At 38.1% G+C, this 19,693-nt stretch overlaps 1 long non-coding RNA gene across 3 annotated transcripts in view; it reads right to left on the reverse strand.

Annotated features, from left to right (window-relative positions):
* The window catches only part of LOC137175872 (uncharacterized), a 159,778-nt gene that overhangs the window by 59,930 nt on the left and 80,155 nt on the right, over positions 1–19,693 (reverse strand). The window contains exon 7 of one of the 3 annotated variants that reach the window (XR_010925735.1): positions 6,639–9,818. The exons of the other annotated variants lie outside the window; for them this stretch is intronic. This is a non-coding gene — a long non-coding RNA (uncharacterized lncRNA). Of the gene's footprint in view, positions 1–6,638; positions 9,819–19,693 lie in introns of those variants that run through there. 3 annotated transcript variants of the gene reach the window in all.

Genomic DNA, 19,693 nt, shown 5'->3' on the forward strand with positions numbered 1-19,693 from the left:
AAAAACATAAAAGAAGCTCAGTTCCCTCTTGACATGTTTTCTCATTAATGAAAAGCAGATCTATAAAAGAACATTTCCCCATATGACAAGTCAGAGAGGGAAATCACTATATATGAATGTAAAACAATGGGTCACATTTTCAGTCACTCATTAGGGGATGTAGAACTTTGATTTATTTCCCTCTTAGTTAACTTTAAAATGACAGCATACAATAGCATTTAACATCCTTAGATTATAATAAGAACACATATCCAGTGTTAAATTGCCTCTTGTTTGTAACAGGTGTGGTGAATTTGGCTATTGAGATCATTTAACATGCTAATTTTAAAGTTAACAATAGAAATAGAACATGTGCTTCAACATTAAAACATTTCATTTCATCATTTAAAGTCTGAAGCTGGCCCATTACAGAAATCAGTTTGAACAATTTAGCGATGTCAAATCTTTGTGTTGTGCACAATAGGAGTCAAAATATATATTTACTGGCAATTGTTTACTTCATATTTGTATCTTTTAAATGCGCATGAATAGAAACTGCAGTAATTAATGTTTCTGGAATATCTTTTGCGTAACAGTGGAAGAACTATTTAGATCCTGTACTTGAGTAAAAGTGACAATACCACCAATAATGTACCATATTTCAGAACTCTGTCATATGTTTTGTACATAAAATAGTTAATAATTTGACTAGTAACTATAGCTGTTAAATAAATGTACAGCAGATGAGTAAAAAGTATAATATTTCCCTCTGAAATGTGGTGGAGTAAAAGAATAAAGTAGCATAAAAGGAAACACTGAAGTACAAGAACCTGAACATTGCACTTCAGCTTTTTTTTTTACTTGAGTAAATGTACTTAATTACTTTCTACAACTGCATTCACTTATTTTATAGAAAGTTCATATATACTGTATCGTGTTTATTCAGCAGTTTAATTCACATGAAGCTCTTCTGTATCAGTCTGTTTTTCTGTTGTGGACAGACTTTTTGTGTAATGAATAAGTGGATGGTGAATTGACGCTCATTTAGCCGCTTGATGAACTTGGCACAGAGTCAATTTTTAAATAGTTTTTTGCTACATTTAATTACTTTGAATTAATTTGGCACAATATAGACTTCAATGTGTACTTTCCACAAACATTTCAAAGTGTTTTCATGCCCTGATCTCATTCACAACTTCAAGCAAACGACACAGGTCACCTTGTTTTGTAGAATGGCTTGAAAAACAGGGCTTTTGGTTGAAACCTAAATAGGTTATCACATCCTTTTCTCTATTTTGCTTTGATAGGATATCGTGCGAACCCCCATCCATGCTCCTATTTGAATTCCTGATGTTTGTTTTGGCTGTGAGAGCTTTGAAGATAGGCCAGCAGTGTAAAACCCTGCACAGAGGAAAAAAGAAACCCCTCGAAAAATCCCACAGGGATATCGAGTGTGGTCCTGGAACATGGAATATGCTTCCACTGGCTTCTGAGTCAGTCCGCATTTAGATGAAAACACAGAGCAGTCACAAACAATACATTTGATGTCTTATTGAAAAAAAAGATACACTGGCTCAAACCGTGATTCACCATCAGTCTTTTAGGTGTAGGCTACTTTCTTCACGCTGGGATTGAATTCATTTTTATAGGAGGACTCTGCAGTGCTGAGGAAAAAGAACAGAAGCACATATAGGGTTTTAATGGGGAAGGATGTTGCATTAATGTATAGTGAGCTAACCCAGTGGTGAGTATCACGAGACCTCCTACCTGCATGGAGACAGAGCCAAAAACAGAGCCATGGACTCAAGGGGGGAATAGCTCTGAAGCCTGAGATTGATGATAGTTAGGGTGTGCGTGTGCGTGAGCGCGTGTGGACTCCAGGAATTTATTATATATATTCTTAGATGTCTGTTTATGTGTGTTAGATGTGTATGTTTACAGGAAACCTGCATGAATCAGTGATGAGGGTCTTGTAAATGTGTATTCCTATGTGAATTTATCCGTGCATGTGTGTGTCTGTGTGGTAAATGCTTGCATGGACATACACACATTCAACAAATCTGTGTATGAATGTGTGCTCAATTCCCCTGTTCCTACACCTCCTTTCTGTTTTTTGTCATTTAATTTCCCCTTGCTCGTTACCTCGGGATCCCCGCTGATTCCCCCTGGTTCCTCAGCTGGCCCCTGGCCTCTAGGTTCCCTAACTGAATCCTGTGTTGTTCAGTCTCAGAGCGGTCTAGGGGCCCGCCTGGTGTAACGTAAATAATTCATTGAATTCCAGTGCTTTGGCAGAAAGGTGATAATGCCTTTCTGGGTCTGTCTCATCCCTTAGGAGCTACGCAGCCCAGCGCAGAGAGTATCAAGCAACGGCAGCGTGTAAAAGAAGTTTGCATAACCTCTCGATAAGCGCATACAACAGTAAACGCACATGCACCAGTGTATGTGTGTTCATGCCTGTGAATGCCTGCAGCCCACGCATTCGCTACCAGTAAACCAGTAGAGATTAGAAATGTTGTAGTCTTAGCAGGACAAGCAAGATATGAATGACAAAGAACAAAATGAAATTGGAGTTGTGCATATCTATCATAGAAAATAAGCAAAAAAATATAAAGGTATATGTAAGTATATTATTTTTATCAACATTCAGAGTAGGGAAATTTAAGAAGACATATTTTGTGGTGAAATGCAAGAAAATGTACCCATGATAGTCTACAGTCTACAGTCATACTAGCAGCTAGAGGCTGTAGGCTACAGGCACAACCATGCTTTGAGCTAAGTGCTAACGTCAGCATGCTTATATGCTCACAATCAAAATGTCATGCTGGTGATTAATGTTTACCATGTTCACCATCTGAGTTTAGCATGTTCGCTTGGTAATATTTGCTAATTAGCAGTAAACACAAAGTACCGCTGAGGTTGATGGAAATGTCATTAGTTTTGCAGGTATAATACACCAAAGTATTAGACAGAGGTAAGTTTTGTAGTAGAATTAACAGTCTTGACAAGCTAGGTGTTTTATTGTTTCTTCAAGCCATTGAAGGCTTTAGGCCTGTAGCCTATTCATGTGTGTGTCTGTGTATGTATGTGTGTTTAATGGATTAACAATGAATTCCCAGTTACCAACAATTACTACAATATCGTCCCACATCTCTATTTCAATCTCGTCTGTTTCAATATGTCCTTTTGGGATCCCAGTTGGATTATGAAGCCAGAGGTTTGGATAAATGGGTCTATTACTGCAGATGGGACTAAATCAGTGGATTCATTTCTCTGCAGTTGAAAGATGCAGATCTCTGTGTAACAATGACAAAACTGTAACATCTGCAAAATTATGCCTGTTTAAAGGCCATGTAAAATCTACAGAGAAAGTAGTCACTCACTTTGCTGACATCACATCCTATTTTGATGAATTTGCAACAGAGGGAATACAGGATTAGAATCTGTTCATGTTGAAAGAGGACATTTCACTGTGGAAGAAAATATACTTAATGTCATAGCACAACACATTTCATGTACAGGCATATATAAATATATACATGCAAAAGCATGCTAACAACTTCAAAATGTGAGAGCAAAGGAGGGAAAAAAAGAAAAAAATACAAGGAGGTTAGGAGGCTCATTAGTTTGTGGGGTTACATAATAATGTTTCTAAAAAGCCCTTTTCATGACATCCACTTTGAAGTATTTAGGGTAAGGTTAGCAGCTATGTCTGCCTTTTAATTGTATGGGATGTTAACACTTCAGCTTTAGATAGCTTTATATTTCCCAAACACGTCAGTTAGTCCTCGTCCTAATAGCCTTTTCTCTTGTAAAATTATCATGGTTTGAAAAAGCAAACAAGCATGTAAGCTAAGAAGCCATACAAGCTCATGCAAAATAACAGTTTTAAGTCTTTAAAGGACCAGTGTGTAGGATTTAGTGGCATCTTGCCCTGAGGTTGCAGATTGAAACTCCTCACCCTCACCCCTCCCTTTCAAGCATGTAGAAAACCCTATGGTGGAGCTGGAGCCAGTGTTTGGTTTGTCCGTTCTGGGCTACTGTAGAAACATGGCGGTGCAACATGGCGGGCTCCGTGGAAGAGTACCCGCTCCTTTTGTAGATATAAAGGGCTCATTCTAAGGTAATGAAAACACAACAATTCTTATTTTCAGGTGATTATACACTAATGAAAACATGCTTATGAATATTACATTTTATTTCTGCCAGTCCTTCACTAGATGTCACTAAATGCTACACACTGCACCTTTAAGACCTAACTGTACTCTGTAATACCAGAACATGTTTCTTTATTTCCATATCTTCTTCATGGTTCATCTACTGGTAAGGATGATGATTGTTTGCCTGGGATCTGTTAGCTTTAGCCTCAGTCTTTTAGAATGAAACCATAGACAACTTTTGACTGTATGTAGCCAGCTTGTGCACATTTAAGACCCCTTTTACAAGGTTCTCGTTTTAAAAGGAGTCATCTTGAAACATTAAAAGAGCAGGAGACCGCTTTTTCAACCAACTCATGGAGCTAACGTTTTATTAACCAGCTAGCTACAGCTGATAAAACTTGCCAGTGACAGTTGTCTTGCCACCTGCAAAATTGACAGTCATCAGCTAGAAATGAGAGGCTTCTGTCAACCTCATTCAGAAGTTCAAGGACCCAGTGCTTCAAAAATTATTAAGCCTTTTTAGTGATAAAGCTGCCACCATTATCATTTTAAACGGTCAATTCGCTTTGAACATTTGAGGGTTTAAAGGTTTTGTCAAAACATTGTTACTTTATGCATTACTAAAATAGCAAGACAAGACAATGGAAAGAGCAACAAGTCCATGCAAAATTTTAAATGTTGATGAAGACAGATAAAAGATAAAAAACATTTATCTGTCTGCCACAGGGCTGATGATCTGTACTACAAAGAAAAACAAGTTTCCTTTATTCTCGTCTTCGCTCACATGAAAGATTTTCTGCATGTAAGTGAACTACATACTGACTGCACATCCTTTGTGTTTGCAGAGAAATAAATGCGCACATGCTTGCATGGGTACACGCACATACACACACAGGCAGAATATCTTCATCAGTAGCCTCTGATGAATGAAGCATGGCATCAAAGATGACAGAAGGTGTAGTCCCACCACGGCTTTTTTTGTATTTTAACCTAATCATTGTTTTCCAAGTGTTTGATCCTGAAGGCGTGTGTGTTTCTTTTCCATTCAGATATGAAGCTCAGCAGGGATCCTGTGTTAATAGAGCAAGATAAAGAGACAGCGAGGGAAGAGGAGCGATGGAGACAAAGATTGGTGTTGATATGAAAGGAACAAGATGCGACTCAACCCAAATAGCACTGATCAATCAGCTCCTAGAGAGATGCATGCTGGGAACATGGCGGTGCACTTGCCTGTGCCGCATCCTTGCTTCACTCGCTTCAATAGGTCGACAGACAGCTCAGTCGCTACTTCTCCTTTTAGTCTTCTTTCTCTATTCTTTCTCTCAATCTTTCTCCCATCCAGAAGCTCCCTAATCCTCTCTTTGCAAATTCACCCTCCAGTTTTTTCATTAGTTATTAAAAGCTGTCAGGCCGAGGTTGGCCTTCACTCCATCATCCCCAGGAGTTCCCACATTTGGTGCAGTCCTGAGGAGTGTCGGCATAACACACACCATCTATTAAGCACAAAGTATGTGGGGGAATTCTGCAGAATATTCACTCAGTCTCACTCGGTGCCTTTTATAAATTATCATATTACTAAAGAGGCACATTTGCTATGTATGGTTTGTTGCCTGGGAGCTCGTTCTAATAGCCCTCTATAAAGCAGGAGGGGGGCTTTGGACTCTGATGTATGCTGGCCAGAGCCCACTGTCAGCGGTGGGCCCGGCAATCATTTATCAGATTTTTTAAGAGATCTCCAGATGGGGAATATTAACAAGCATATTTGGCGGAGCTAAAGTCTATAAGAATCTTAGTGCCATACTTTGCTGACACTATACAGAGAGGTGGGGCTAGGGGCTGAAGGGGGTGGCGGTGGGGGTGGGGGGGTTGAGTCGAGGATTGGTATTCGAGATCTTGAGTGGATGAGTGGAGAAAATATCCACACAATATGCCTCAGTCAATTAACATGTGCCATGTTGCCGCGCCGCATTCATACATCATCTGAGAGGGTTTAAATCGAAAAACTGACGTTGCCAAAGTGATGACATTTTCAAGGAGCTCAAAATGCATTCCCACTTACAATGTTCCCCAGAATAAATCCTCTGCATTGTCAAGATATAAGGCAACTCCATTACTGTATTATTCTAACAAATGCCTTTTTTTTGGTTTTATTTTTCAAGATAGCTATTTTTATTGAGCGCTACAGTGTATAATACCACATAGAGCGTTAACATCAATTTAAAAGTATAGTTTTACAGCTAAAAACTGTAAATGCTGTAACATACACCCTCAAAACTTTTATTTTACTAAGACATGGTGCTGTATATATGTGAATTCTATGAATCAAATCCACAATTTAAGATCCTTTCTCATTAAATGATTGATTGCTTGAATGACAGAAGACTTTATAACCAGTGGCATCAGCTAGTAATGACGGGCCCCAATGCAAGATTTTTAATGGGTCCCACTCACATCGAGACCCACACACAATATGCACACAATACACACAAACTATTAGAGACTTTTATAGGTGAGACTTTCAGAAATTTCTTATTGCAGTATTTAAATGTAGTAAATTCATTTACTAAGCAAAATTTATTAAACTCCTAATTCGTCCAGAAAGATAATTAGGTCATGTTCCAGGTGCAGATGACTTTGAAACTATCGGAATATTATAAGAATATTATAGAGTAGAGCAGAAGGTTTCTCCATAGCGCTGAGGATAAAACACAAGCAGCACTTTGGAAGTACCGTGACATTATCTTTCTTTATCTTTATGTCATGAAAGTATCATATTTCACATTCAAAAATACATGCTACTGTAAGAAAGCACTTACTTTAATCATGCAACCATGCTAAAATAGCCTACAGTATATTCATAAACAGATATTGGAAATGTAACAGTAATATTGAGTGATTTATGCTCGTAGATGAAGGCTAATGCAACAAATAAGAAACCAGAAAACAAAATATCCAACACAAAACAGAAAAGCTCAAATATGAATGATCATTACATGATTGCAGGAAAGCATTTGGGGATTGAATTTCTCCATCTGCAATCGTTTCCATGCCGCAGTGGTCAGGATCTCAACATGTTTGCGCCTTAATTCCTTTTTCAAGGAAATACACAACAGCATTTTAAAGTCAGTGTGCACAGTCCTGTTCAGGTGTCAGGCCCGGTGTCAGTGAACACAAATGTTTGGCAAGCTCATGTCTACTCAGACAACAACAGGCTCAGCTCAAATTAAAAAGAGAACACTAGTGAGGCCGCGTGTTACGGTCGCTGTGGCTCCCACAACTGTTGGAATCTGTTCTGGATTTATTGGTTTCAATTTCACACCTCTTCTCTTTTAATGCCCGCTGTTTCGCTCCGCTCCTCCTCTCCACTGTGCGTTCCTCTCGGCTTCGCCTCAAGCTGCTGCTGAGCTCCACTCCTCAAAACTGTTCTCTCCTTATTCCTGCTGGTTTTTGACTCATTTTCTCCTCCTTGACTACTCTTCTTACAGTTATCCCTTTCATTTGTCCTTTTTTCTTCCTTTAGTACCTGTCCATGGTTTTTCAGAAAGCTGCAAAATCACTGCATTACAACAACTTTAGTTAGGGTTAGGGACTGTATGAAAATTATTTGGGGAGGGGGTCAAGAAAAGGGGGAGGGTTATGTATTAATTCTATGACATGAAGGGAGGGAAGTCTGACTTATTTAGGAGAACAGTGAAGGATCTTTTAATTTTTTCCTCCTCCGAGATTTATATTTTTCAGGGCTTTATTTTTCTTATCAAAATCACCCACCAGAACCAAAATGTCAGTTTTGAAAAACATCACTAATGGTTAAATGTTATCTCTCCACAGAGCAAATCATTTTTTCACTAACTTAATTTTATAAGTGTATAACAGAAAGCAGAACAACAAAGTTCGTCTGTGATATAGTTTGTAATTTATTATCTTGTTTTGATATTTATTGGTGTGCTGTTTATTCGGCAGCTCTTGATTCAGAATTAGAGAGTTTTTCATCATTTTGTTATGTTTGGCATAATATATTATTTTGAGATATTGGGGGGAGGGTATTGTAGTTTTTTTCTGGGTTAAGGTCCAATGAAAATACAAATAATTGTGGGGGAGGCCTTGCTTTTTTATAAAACAAATATAATATTCAGCCCCTGTCTCCACCGCAGTAATTTTTATACAGTCCCAAAGGCAACAAAAATGTATTAAATGTTAGCACAAGGTTTTGGTCATGGTTAAACAAAACGAAAAACATTTGCTCCACATAAAAAAATTTACTCACAATTCCAAACTTTCTCATATATTAGAAAATGAATGTAGGTCATCCAAATTAATACAAATGTATCCACCCCCATTTACTTTCCACTTCATTATTTCAATGTCAAACTACCACCTGTTTATGACTGAAACAGGTGGTACAGACTACACCTTCTGTTTAATTTGAACACTATAATATTACACATTCATTTCTTTGAGACTATAATTAAGAATTTCGAGCTGCATTTTCTCCTGTTGCAGTTGTGTCCTCCCTTTCTCCTCCTTGTCTCCTCTCATCGCCTGGGCTTTTAGCTGCCCTTCCACCGTGGCGTTGTCTGCTGTCCCACCGCAGCGGCAGAATGACCCGCAGGCTGTGAATTTAAACGAGGCTGAGAGCTGGGCAGGCCTGGGCCGCACCCGGCCATATGGCTCTGTCTCTGATAGAGGGATGAGGGGGTTAGGAAGGAGAGACAAAGGGATGGGGCAAGGATGAAGGAGTAGGATGGAGCAGGGGAAAGGATGAGGAAAGCTTACTTGGCAAAACGAAAGAGAACAAAAGGGGGGACTGAGAACAACTGAAGTGGCTGAAAAAAAATGAGAGAATAAACATGGCTCTCTCACCTGGAAGAGAGAAGAAGAGGTACACAGAGGTGCACTGTAAGGAGCAAATTACCTGGCATTAATCTGGAGGTAACAGCAAAGAGGACGGAGGAGGGAGGGAAGTGAGGTCGCAGGTGCGGACAAGGTGCCAGCTCACCTGGCAGAAGAGCGGAGCTCAAAAGAATAAGGGGTAGAAGAGAGGGATGAAAGGAGAAAGAATAGAGAAAGGGATCAATGCCAGCTCACAGGGGTAAAAAAAAATAGGTAATGATTCACACTAAATAACTGGAATCAACATAAATCCAATTATTTACATTGCTGAACTTTTTAAGTAATGTCATTTAATTTCGACATCTTGTGTAAAACCATACTAGTAAACTATTTATTTTAGGTTGATGTCTATAAGAATTCTTAGTATTTGTCCTCCATCACCAACTTAATTTAATCAAAATAAAAAATAAACCTTTGGTTAAACTCCAAAACTAAAAATCTTAGATTACAAGAAAAGATAAATCATTTTATAATGTTGGGTTTAGAAAATATAATGTACATTGAATGAACAAAAGCATTGTTATACTTTCTCAGTATTTAGAGGTGAAGGGGGTGGAGGGGTAAAGAGAACAAAAAGAGGGAAGAATGGACAGAGGAGAAAAGTGGAAAAAGCTCATTTTTGGAAGAAAAGAATAGAAACTAAAAAAAAAAGAACAGGTAGACAATACTACAGAGGAAAGGATACATAGAGTAAAGAGGGCCAGATGGAAGGAAGGAGGGAGGAAGGCGGGAGACAAGACATACTGGCCTGGTGCGGGGGCCGGCTGTGGAGGCTGGGTGTCGTGCTAGTCTCTGCGGGCCCAAGGGTGCAGACGGACAGAGGGAGGGAGGGAGATGAGGAAACAGAGATCAATTCTGTCAGAACTGGGTTCATACCCCCGGGGCCACAGAACTGGGCTGGCCCGGGGAGAGAGTCAGAGTAGGAGAGAGCGGAGGAGAAGAGCAGTGGTGCTATTTATATCGTTTTATTCTGGACTTAAATGTTACACAGGAAGAGAAAAGGAGATATATGTGAGCGTGAATTTGCTAAGACGTAGATGTTTGTGCACATGTTTGAACATCTGTGCATGCAGAAGTAGTGGATATGCATATTTGCATGCATAAATCTGTCAATATAGGGTTGTTGACTCTAGAAGGACACACAAGAAGAGCTAACCATCCTTTTGTCATTGCAGGGGAGAGTCATACATCCACGAGAGCAACAGAAGCAAGACGGAGACAAAGACGGAGAGAAAGAGTGAAGTAACCCCGCCTTGTCCCCAGCACCGGGGGAAATCTCCAACTCCAAGGTTAATTAAGCACTGGAAATGAGATCAAGAAGCTTTCCCTTTCCGACTCATTAACCAATTACAACGCTTCTTCAAAACAGTTCAGCACTCATCTCAGAGTGCAGAATAATTGTCTGCCAATGCAGATCAAAAATCAAATCACGCGATAGACCAGGACTAGCTTCGGCAACAGCCACAGGCGTGTGTGGATGTCCAAACAACAAGCACAAATTAAAGCATGCTACAAATGATATGTCGTTATTGTGAAAGTACTTGCTTTCACATGAGTACCATTCTTGAATCAAGTGGGATTATTAGCAATGCAGCGAATAATTCCACTTTCAGATAAAAATGAAATAATTCCAGAAATAAGCAGTGAATGCAAAAAGCACAGGATGTTGTGAGAGGAAAGTTATTTCAATAAAAAAGAATCAATTCCACTCGAAGGCACTGGCAGCAGCCTGGAAGACTGCAAACCTTGTGAGAGCCGAGGTCTCTCTGGGTACAGAGGCTCACCAGTCTCCCTCTAAAAGAGGTTTCTAATATGCTCTTCCAGTATAATTTTGGGGATGTCATTTTTGTTTCCTTTTGTTATTTTTGGAATTAAACTTTTGTATTTTTTGACCCTGGTTTTACCAAAATGAGCACTGATCTAATGCACCATGAGAGTTTTTCACCAATCTCACTTCAAATTATTAAATATTTCAAAGCCTAAAATTCAAGTCATATTTCCATTCTCAATGTGGTAGGAAATACTAGGATTTGAATAATTTTCCTCTTTGTATGAATTTATGACAACCAACAATTGGAATTACAAATTGCATGATCCATTCAAAGTTCACGCAGAAAGCTTGGAGGGGATTTGAGTCATATCAAGACTCCGCCAATGCTGAATTTAGCATGCTTCATAACTTTACATGAAATTTGATGGCAAGACCTTTTAATGAATAGTAGCTTGCTTTTTGTAGCACCAAGGGAAAGTCCAGGGGCACACTATGTCACCACAGTAATTCAAGGCCCATGTCAGCAGCTTTTAACCCCAGATCAGTAGTTCTATCACAGTCACACAGCCACAGGGCATGTACTGTACCACTGACAAGGTCACTGTAAGAGATTCTTTCATAGAGGTGCATAGATCAAGGCTTTAAAGTCTGAACATCACTGCACTGTGCCGGCATGTTACACATACTGAACATGGTCTGCACTGTAGAAGAAAAAAGGATGAGAGGAATGCTTAAGGTTATAAATCTATGCTTAGTCATGATTAGTGTTATAAAAGAAAGTGCTCCTGGGGTGAATGAGGTACCCTGATTGATTCCCTTAAAGATGGCGTGTATCTAAAATAGCCCTTAGCTAGCTATCAACATTTGTCCATTACTTTATTTCAACCATTACCAATCTATTTCAACCATTTGTCCTTTACTTTTTAACTATTTCAATCATTTATTTATCACATTTAGCTATATAATTCAACCCATTATCATTTACTTTAAGCTAACTACTGCATTTCAAACATGTATCTGTTACTTTTAGCTTTTTCAACTGTTTTAAGCTAAATGTTTAGACCTCTCTGCTTGCGTGCTAACTGGTGTCAATTGCAAAACGTAGTGTTAAGGTGTTACAGCTGACTCAGTATTAGTGTGATGTACATTTTTAATCAAATCATAATTTCTGTTGGGTTTTTTTTTTTCAAATTAGCTACATCACAATCTTTCAAACCTGTAAAAGTAATCTTTGGGGTACAAGTACCTCTGGTGGGAATAACATCTATAAATGTCTCAATTTATAAAATAATTCTTTCAATAATATTCTCTTTACATGCATGGCCAGGCCCGCATTCATGTTGTTGGAGTAGGTGAACATTTCATTTTGAAACAAAACTGTGCTTGCTGAGCTACTGCAGCATTTTGGCTCCATCCACAAGAGTCAATGTTTAGGAAAAAAAAAAAAAAACATTTCTGCACTTTATCACACTGTCAGAAATGACAAGGAATGGCTTGGTAACTACTTGGCTACTCAGATTTTTGTGTTAGAATGAACTAATTTTGTTTGCACTGTGCAATACTTAAGAAACCTCCCTGTAGTATTAATATGTGACATGCAGAATAAATGGAAGAAGAAAAAAATCACAATGACTTATATCGTATAACCTCATTTAACAATGAGGTTTGCCAAATATGATTTATAGATTGTAAATGTGTGAGAATAGAGGGATGGGATATTGTTATTCAGACTAAAAAAGCTACGCATGAGTAAAACGGGATGTGGATTTAAATAATAAGAGAAAAACCAGTAAGGTAAAAGGGCAAAAGATGGACTAGATAAATTCACTGCTGCCTCTCTTACACACCTCTCTGCTGCTGTTCATTTGTCTCAATTAGCGAGCATCCATTCAGGTTGTATAGTCTGTAAATTCATCCCACCCAACCATCTATTTACTTTACCTTTTCTATTTTTCCTCTCTCTGCCTCTTTCTTCATTGATTTAGTTTTAATTTTCAAGATGAGTGGCATTAATGTCTTACATTACCACAACACCATCACAGAGATAACAATGGAAATGGGCTAAAAAAATATATATCATTATGTTCATTAAATGAAAGTCAAAACTGAATGGTATGATACTTTTCTTTTTTTTTTTTAAGATACATTTCTGACGAGGAAACAGTCAGATATAATCACAGGGTTGTGGCTGAATGAATGTACCTTAGGAGATGGCAGTTTGCCACATTCTGCAGTTAAAATAAGATTCACCTCAATCTTCAAGTACAGTAAGCGAAGTAATTTGACTTGGTGACATTGATGCAGAAACATATTGACACAGTCAAACGGACTCACATGGCAGCAGGGCACCAAGTCCTCACATAGAGTGCAAAGTGACACAGCCTTTTATGTTCTGCTGATATTTACATTTCATTGTGAATTGTGACTAAAAAATAATGTTAGATCTGAGGTGTGTGGTACACTGAGTGACTGCAGCTGTGGTGCAGGGAGTGACCATTAAACAATAAGCCACTTACTCTACTGTATAGGCAGCAGATTTTTTGATCTATCATGGATTTGGAGGTGATGGTTTTAAATAGTGTGCCTGAGCAATCATAGAAAATGTTCTGCTACTCGTTCTCTCTCTCTCTCTCTCTCTCTCTCTCTCCCTCTCTCTCTCTCTCTCTTTCTCTTTTTCTCTGTAATGAAAAACAGAAGCAGCAGCAGCTGGGTGGTCAACTGTTGTCCTTCACATCCCAGTGACCAGCTCACACTGATCACTGTGCATTACTTTATCAAGAGCTGACGCTAGCACACACACACATGCAAACTCTAATGTCTCATATGCAGGGTGTGGGCACAATAAAAGAAAAAAAATGCACAATGTAACAGCACTACAGACTATCAAAATCCAACCCTATTGTAAGACAAGGACACTGATATTAGACAACTCTGTAAAACCCTGGATTACGTTCAGTTATGTTTTATTTGATCCAATGCCAACGTTTTGAAGTTCTAGCTTTGTACAATACCAATATTATATGGGTAAGGTTAGGGAAACATTGTGATTATGGCAAATTAACTATGGTTAAAGCTGCTATAATCAATATTTTCAAATTAACAACGGATCACATGACCATTTGTAATGTGACACGGGTCGCTTATAGTGACAAATTTACAGATAACTGTCACTCAAATCTGCAGTTGAACCTCAGGTCTACGCAGCATTTTAGCATCTTTCAGCTCATTGTTTTGGTTTTACAGTCTACAGCTTCTTTTTTTTTTTTACACTCTCATCTCCAGCCGCAGTGAGCAGCTGTTTTCAACAACAAAAAAAACCTTCTAAAAACCAACCGTGCATTACTTGCCCAGTACCGATGGCAGGCGGACAAAGTTAGTGAGTTACTGTTTATGAAAAGGGTGACCATTAATTGCGGGTCTGTGACGGCATTCAAACTCTGCTCTCCTGCAAAAAAAAAGTCACAAATGCAACACACCCATCCACCAACACGACCTTCACATCCTTTCACCTATAGATACATAGAGGGGATGCCACTTCCTGCATTGGACGTAAACTGTAAGGTGCGGAATCGTAAAATATGGACAGAAAGGTACAAACACGCACATCAAATGTGCAGAGAAACAAGGATACATCTTTTCTGATTTATTTTCTATGTTAGATTTTGTTCCTAAATACACCCATTTAATAAGCCAGAACCATGAATTAGACTTGCTAAGGAGAGGAAGCATCTCCTCCAAGTTAATTTGGAGGCCTTGAATTAACTCTTTTCACCTCATCGGCCTACAAAAAGTTGTAAGTCAAGGCACAAATAACTACAAATCGGAAAAAAAAACCTCATTAAAAGCAATGGATTATTATTTGAAGGAATGTGCACTCACCGAGAATAGACCTTTTGCTTCTCTTGTCTCCTTGGAATTCTTGAACAACAGACTATTTTAAAAATGGATTTGCCATGTCTAGTTATAAATATTTCATAAAGTAAATCAGTAATCTTCCCCAATTATTCAGAATGATCAATGTGCCACTTTGCCAACTGTAGTTTTAACAAAAAATATCTTATTTCAACAGGTGTCATAGCGTTTCATTTTTCTGGTCATCATATAATTGTAAATGAGATAAACATAATTGTCCCTCCAGGCCCACAGAGAAGTTGAATGTCTCTATTAGTGTCCTATGGGGAAAGGAGTGTGTTTATGTATAGGAGGGTGTTTCCCCCCTGCAGATTATTCACATTCCCCTTGCCGCAATTCTCCCCTTGACACATCATTGTAGTCCCTCCAGCGAAGACCATTTTATTGTTTGTGTGTCTGTGCAACAGTAAAGTGTGATATTGGTCATAAATATTTCATGCTCTCTGTCTGGGTGGTTCTCTACACAAGGCTTTGTGTATATTTGTATGTGTCTGGAGAAGCTGTGTTTGTGGTGAGAAACTGATGTCTTGCTTGGTTGTCACACCATTTGAGTTTCAACCTGACCTTTCATGTCCCCATTGGACGAAACTCTCCAGGGATTAACCAATCAGGGAGCCCCCGCTGAGCAGAGATTAAATCAGCCTCCCATAGCTGCCAAGTGATCAGAGAGGATCCATCTCACACACGCACACACACACTGTGATCAAGCTGTTCCAACCTACTGTGTGTCATGTGTGAATGTGTAAGAAAAGAGACAAAAGAGCCCTTTAAAGCCAACTGAAGTCATACTGTCCACACTCTGACTGAAATATGTTTGTGGCATCGAGTATTGAAAGTGTACTGATACTTCAAAGCTGGCATCCAGTGCTTTGTCAGATTCTTAGGCTTTTATATCTAAATCAGGAAACTTTCCATACTTTAAACTATATTTTATGTACAGTAGATTTAGTTTGTTCTTTTATATAACACTGATATATGATTTTGTAATATTCTGTTAACATCTTTTTTACAATTGCTTTGGTTCAATTTTTTACAAAAGTCTCAATTTTCCAAACTCTTGATTCAAACTCCATTAGTTAAACGCTAATTTTAGCTCTAAAGCTCTCATAGAAAATGAAAACACAACAAGAAAAAAAATAGTAATTTATGCAGAGGTCAAAATTCAAAATTATTAACTCAATAACTTTTGAAAACTTACATTTACTGAAAGGCTGTACTTTTGTAAATATATAGTCAATAATGACATTTTTAAAATTACTTTTTACATCAAACATTAGATATTTATTCACAGTAACTAATTACTGCCAGGGGTCGCTATATACCTAAAACTGTGAATGGGTAAAATTTACACATGCACCTGGCCACCAAATCTCTAATACTAAAAGTTGTACTGTGTCGTTGTATTAAGGCATTGTATTCACAAAGAAATGTCTACAGTCACAAGAGGAGTTTGTTTAATCATCACTTGTGTATTGGTCCTCTTGTTTTATAATCTAAGTATCTTTAAGAACACTAATCACTTTGTATTGCCGTCAGTATACACTAGAAACGAAATCAACATGACAAAGTCAAGTGCACAATTTCACCTTATCGATTATAATTTAGGAATTTCAATAATGTGTGAATAAGAGAACATCACCAAGAAACTTGAAGTAACCATTTAAGCTTTTTAATTCATAACCTCATAATGCAAATATATTTTGATGTTCCATTCATGAAAACAGAGTAATGCAACAGGCACATTAGGCTAAATAGCCCATAAACAATAAATGGTAACATGGCATAACATTTGGAAAGTCTAGAAGAGCTGCACGATTAAATTATTTTATCCCCATTCAAGTTTGTAGAGAGCTAACCGGAAGTTAGCCGATTCGGCCGGCAGAATTCTCTAGAGCACGCACAATATGCATTGATCCAGCCAGCGTGGGAATGTCAAAGATGACATCAGGTTAAAAACTCTGTATACAGTGAAATACAGAGAGATTTACCTGGCAGCGATAGGCTTAATCAGCATTGTGTGAACTCATTTGACAAAGGCTTGAATGTAAGGAACTTTTAATTTATATTTAAAAGTTCACTGCAGGTTTAATTATGACTTGACATAGTTGTCAGATCACACACTCCAACGCTGTTGCCTAGCAACTTAGAATGTTCAAACATAAACTGTGCAGAAATAAACGCATTTCATATACGGGTAAATTTTACACGGTGGTGGTTATAGGTATAATTGCCTGTGTTTTTAATCCGGATTCATCTTTACTATTTTTAACAACAGGAGGTGCTACACAACATTATTTTAGAAAAAGTCAAAGACTGGGGGACATGAATATTTCATTAAAACACAGTAATGTACAATCAAAAAACCACCACAGGTAAATTTTACCCCATGGTGTTTCTAGTGTTAAAAATAAAAATGTTTTGTATTTATTGTTAAAAGGGTACACAAGATAAAATTGAGCCTGCAGCCTCCTCTCGTCTGTCTCATTTCGCTGCTTTCCCTCTTTCTCTTCCTCTCCTGTCCTCCCAGTTCTAATCCCTGTTATCTATTTGATTGACCAAACCCTTTAATCACATAGCTATCTCGAGGATGGAAATGGCAGTGGCTAGATAATTAGCTGCTAGATAATGGATGCAATTTTTTTTCCGACAGCCATCCGCTCCTCCCTCGTTCACTGGTCATTCCTGGAACAAGTTTATAGTTAATTGACTATTCATCACAAGCCATCTGATGCTTGCTGAGTTGCTTTCACCAACATTCTCTGCTTTTACATCCCTGCATACAGATATACAATTATACAAAGGCAGGAACTAGCAAGCACACACACACACACACCTCCAAACACAGAAACTAACATGCACGTGCATTAGCATAGGGATCCCCCTACAGACCAGCTCATCTACATTCATACTGAAGTTAGCTACTAATTTAGTCAGTTTAGAGTTTGATTATGTGGTAAACAAAGGGAAATTAATCAAAAACAAGGCAGTGCAACACAGCACGTGTAAAGGTGTGTGACCTTTGACAAATATTCCAAGCACAGATTGTGTGACCTTTATCAAAGACACAAAGTAAACTCATACAAACAGATGTCAATTCTGAATGTGTGTGTTTTGTCAACTTGCTTGTTTGCACATAGTAGAGGGATACAGTGGAGTGACAGCACATGCAGTAGAGATCACAGCTATAAACCTGTGTTTTCTATGATTAACATTGGACTAGCTGCACATTTTCTTTCTGCCTTTGAAAAACAATCAGGAACAACTGACCCTCATCTAACACATGACAATGACCAGTTGTCCACATTGTTGACTTGTGGCACACCATTTCATCATCGTCATTATCATATGATTTACTTAAAACCTCAGAAAATTCAGGGAGAACCCTCATTTTCAATAGTGCGAAGGTACAGACATACAATAAATGCAGACACAACTAAAATCAAATAGCCATAAAAGAAGAACATATGGCTATATCAATTAAAAACAATGCTAAAAAGGAAAGTGTAGGGATTGACAATGAGACAAATAAATCAGTTACAATCAATAACAGTATTAATGAGGTCAACTTGCAGTTTTTTTTAAGCATATTCCAAGTATGTGGGGCACAGTAACAAAGCATATCTTCCTAACTCTGTATGAATTTTTGGTACTTGCAGGGCAAGCTGTGTCTGTGAGCGGATACCAACATTCCTAGAAAGCAGGGTTGAGAGATAGGAGGGGAGTTTTTGTAAAATAGCATTGTAAATAAATAAAAACAAATGCTGATCCCTCCCCGCTGATAGAGCAGACAAGCCACTTTTTTGATATAGTAGGCAATGGTGTGTCCCATAACTATCTCCAGTGATGAATCTTAATGTAGAGGGATATACTGCATCTAAAGGTTTGAGAGTGAAACTGGCCGCCCGCCCATAAATAACATCCCCGTAGTCCAATACAGAGAGGAAAAGTGCTTCAACAATTCTTTCTATTGTATATAAAGGAAAGAACGATTTATATCTAAAAAGAAAGCCCAATTTCAATCTCAGCTTTGATAACAACATATCAGTATGGACTTTAAAAGTCAGTTTTTCATCTACCCAAATGCCTAGATATTTATAGTATTGCACTCTCTCTGTTGTAGTGTTATTAACAGAACAAATTTCAGAACTACCATCGTCAATATTTCTTGCAATCGAAAAAAATCTGGTTGGAAGTTGAGCTCCGTGATATTGTTGTCAATATTATATATTTTTCATTTTTAAGTTTAATGTATATTATTGATCTCCTTTTAGTCATGCTGTCCTGCTATCAGTTACCAGCCCTGGAAGGAAGTCTGCTCTTGTGTGATCCTTCCAGTAATTTGTTCCATGAGTGGGTTGTCCTCACTGATATGACTTGTTTTTTTTGTACAGCACTTTGTAACCTATGTTTGATAGAGGTGTTATATTAAGACCACATTCTTGAAAGCATAAGGATTAAAATGGGTTTGAATTGGTTTTGTGTTGGTATGATGGGTATGTGTTGGTATGGTTGATTTTGTGCTGTTTTTGGTTTGGCATGGTTGGTTTTGTCTCAATATGTTTGGTCATTGGTTGGTTTTGTTTTAGTTTTCTGTTGATATGGTTGGTTTTGTGTTGGTATGTTTTCATTTTGAGTTGGTTTTGTGTTGGTATGTCTGGTTTTGAGTTGTTTTTGTATTGGCACGGTTGGTTTTGTGTTAGTATGTTTGTTTTGAGTTGGTTTTGTGTTGGCATGATTGGTTTTGTGTTGGTTTTGTCTTGGTATGTTTGATTTTGAGTTGGTTTTGTGTTGGTATGGTTGGTTTTGTGTTGGCATGGTTGGTTTTGTGTCAGTAAGGTTGGTCTTGGGTTTTTTTAGTCGGTTTTGTGTTGGTATGGTTAGTTTTGTGTTGGTAAGACTATGATTGCTCAAAAACTGCAGTATAAAAAGCATAATAGAAAATTATTATTTCCATTAGGGTCATTATTAGATAGAGAAAGAGCAA

The sequence above is a fragment of the Thunnus thynnus genome, chromosome 23 (assembly GCF_963924715.1).
Source record: "Thunnus thynnus chromosome 23, fThuThy2.1, whole genome shotgun sequence".
NCBI classification, from domain to species: domain Eukaryota; kingdom Metazoa; phylum Chordata; class Actinopteri; order Scombriformes; family Scombridae; genus Thunnus; species Thunnus thynnus.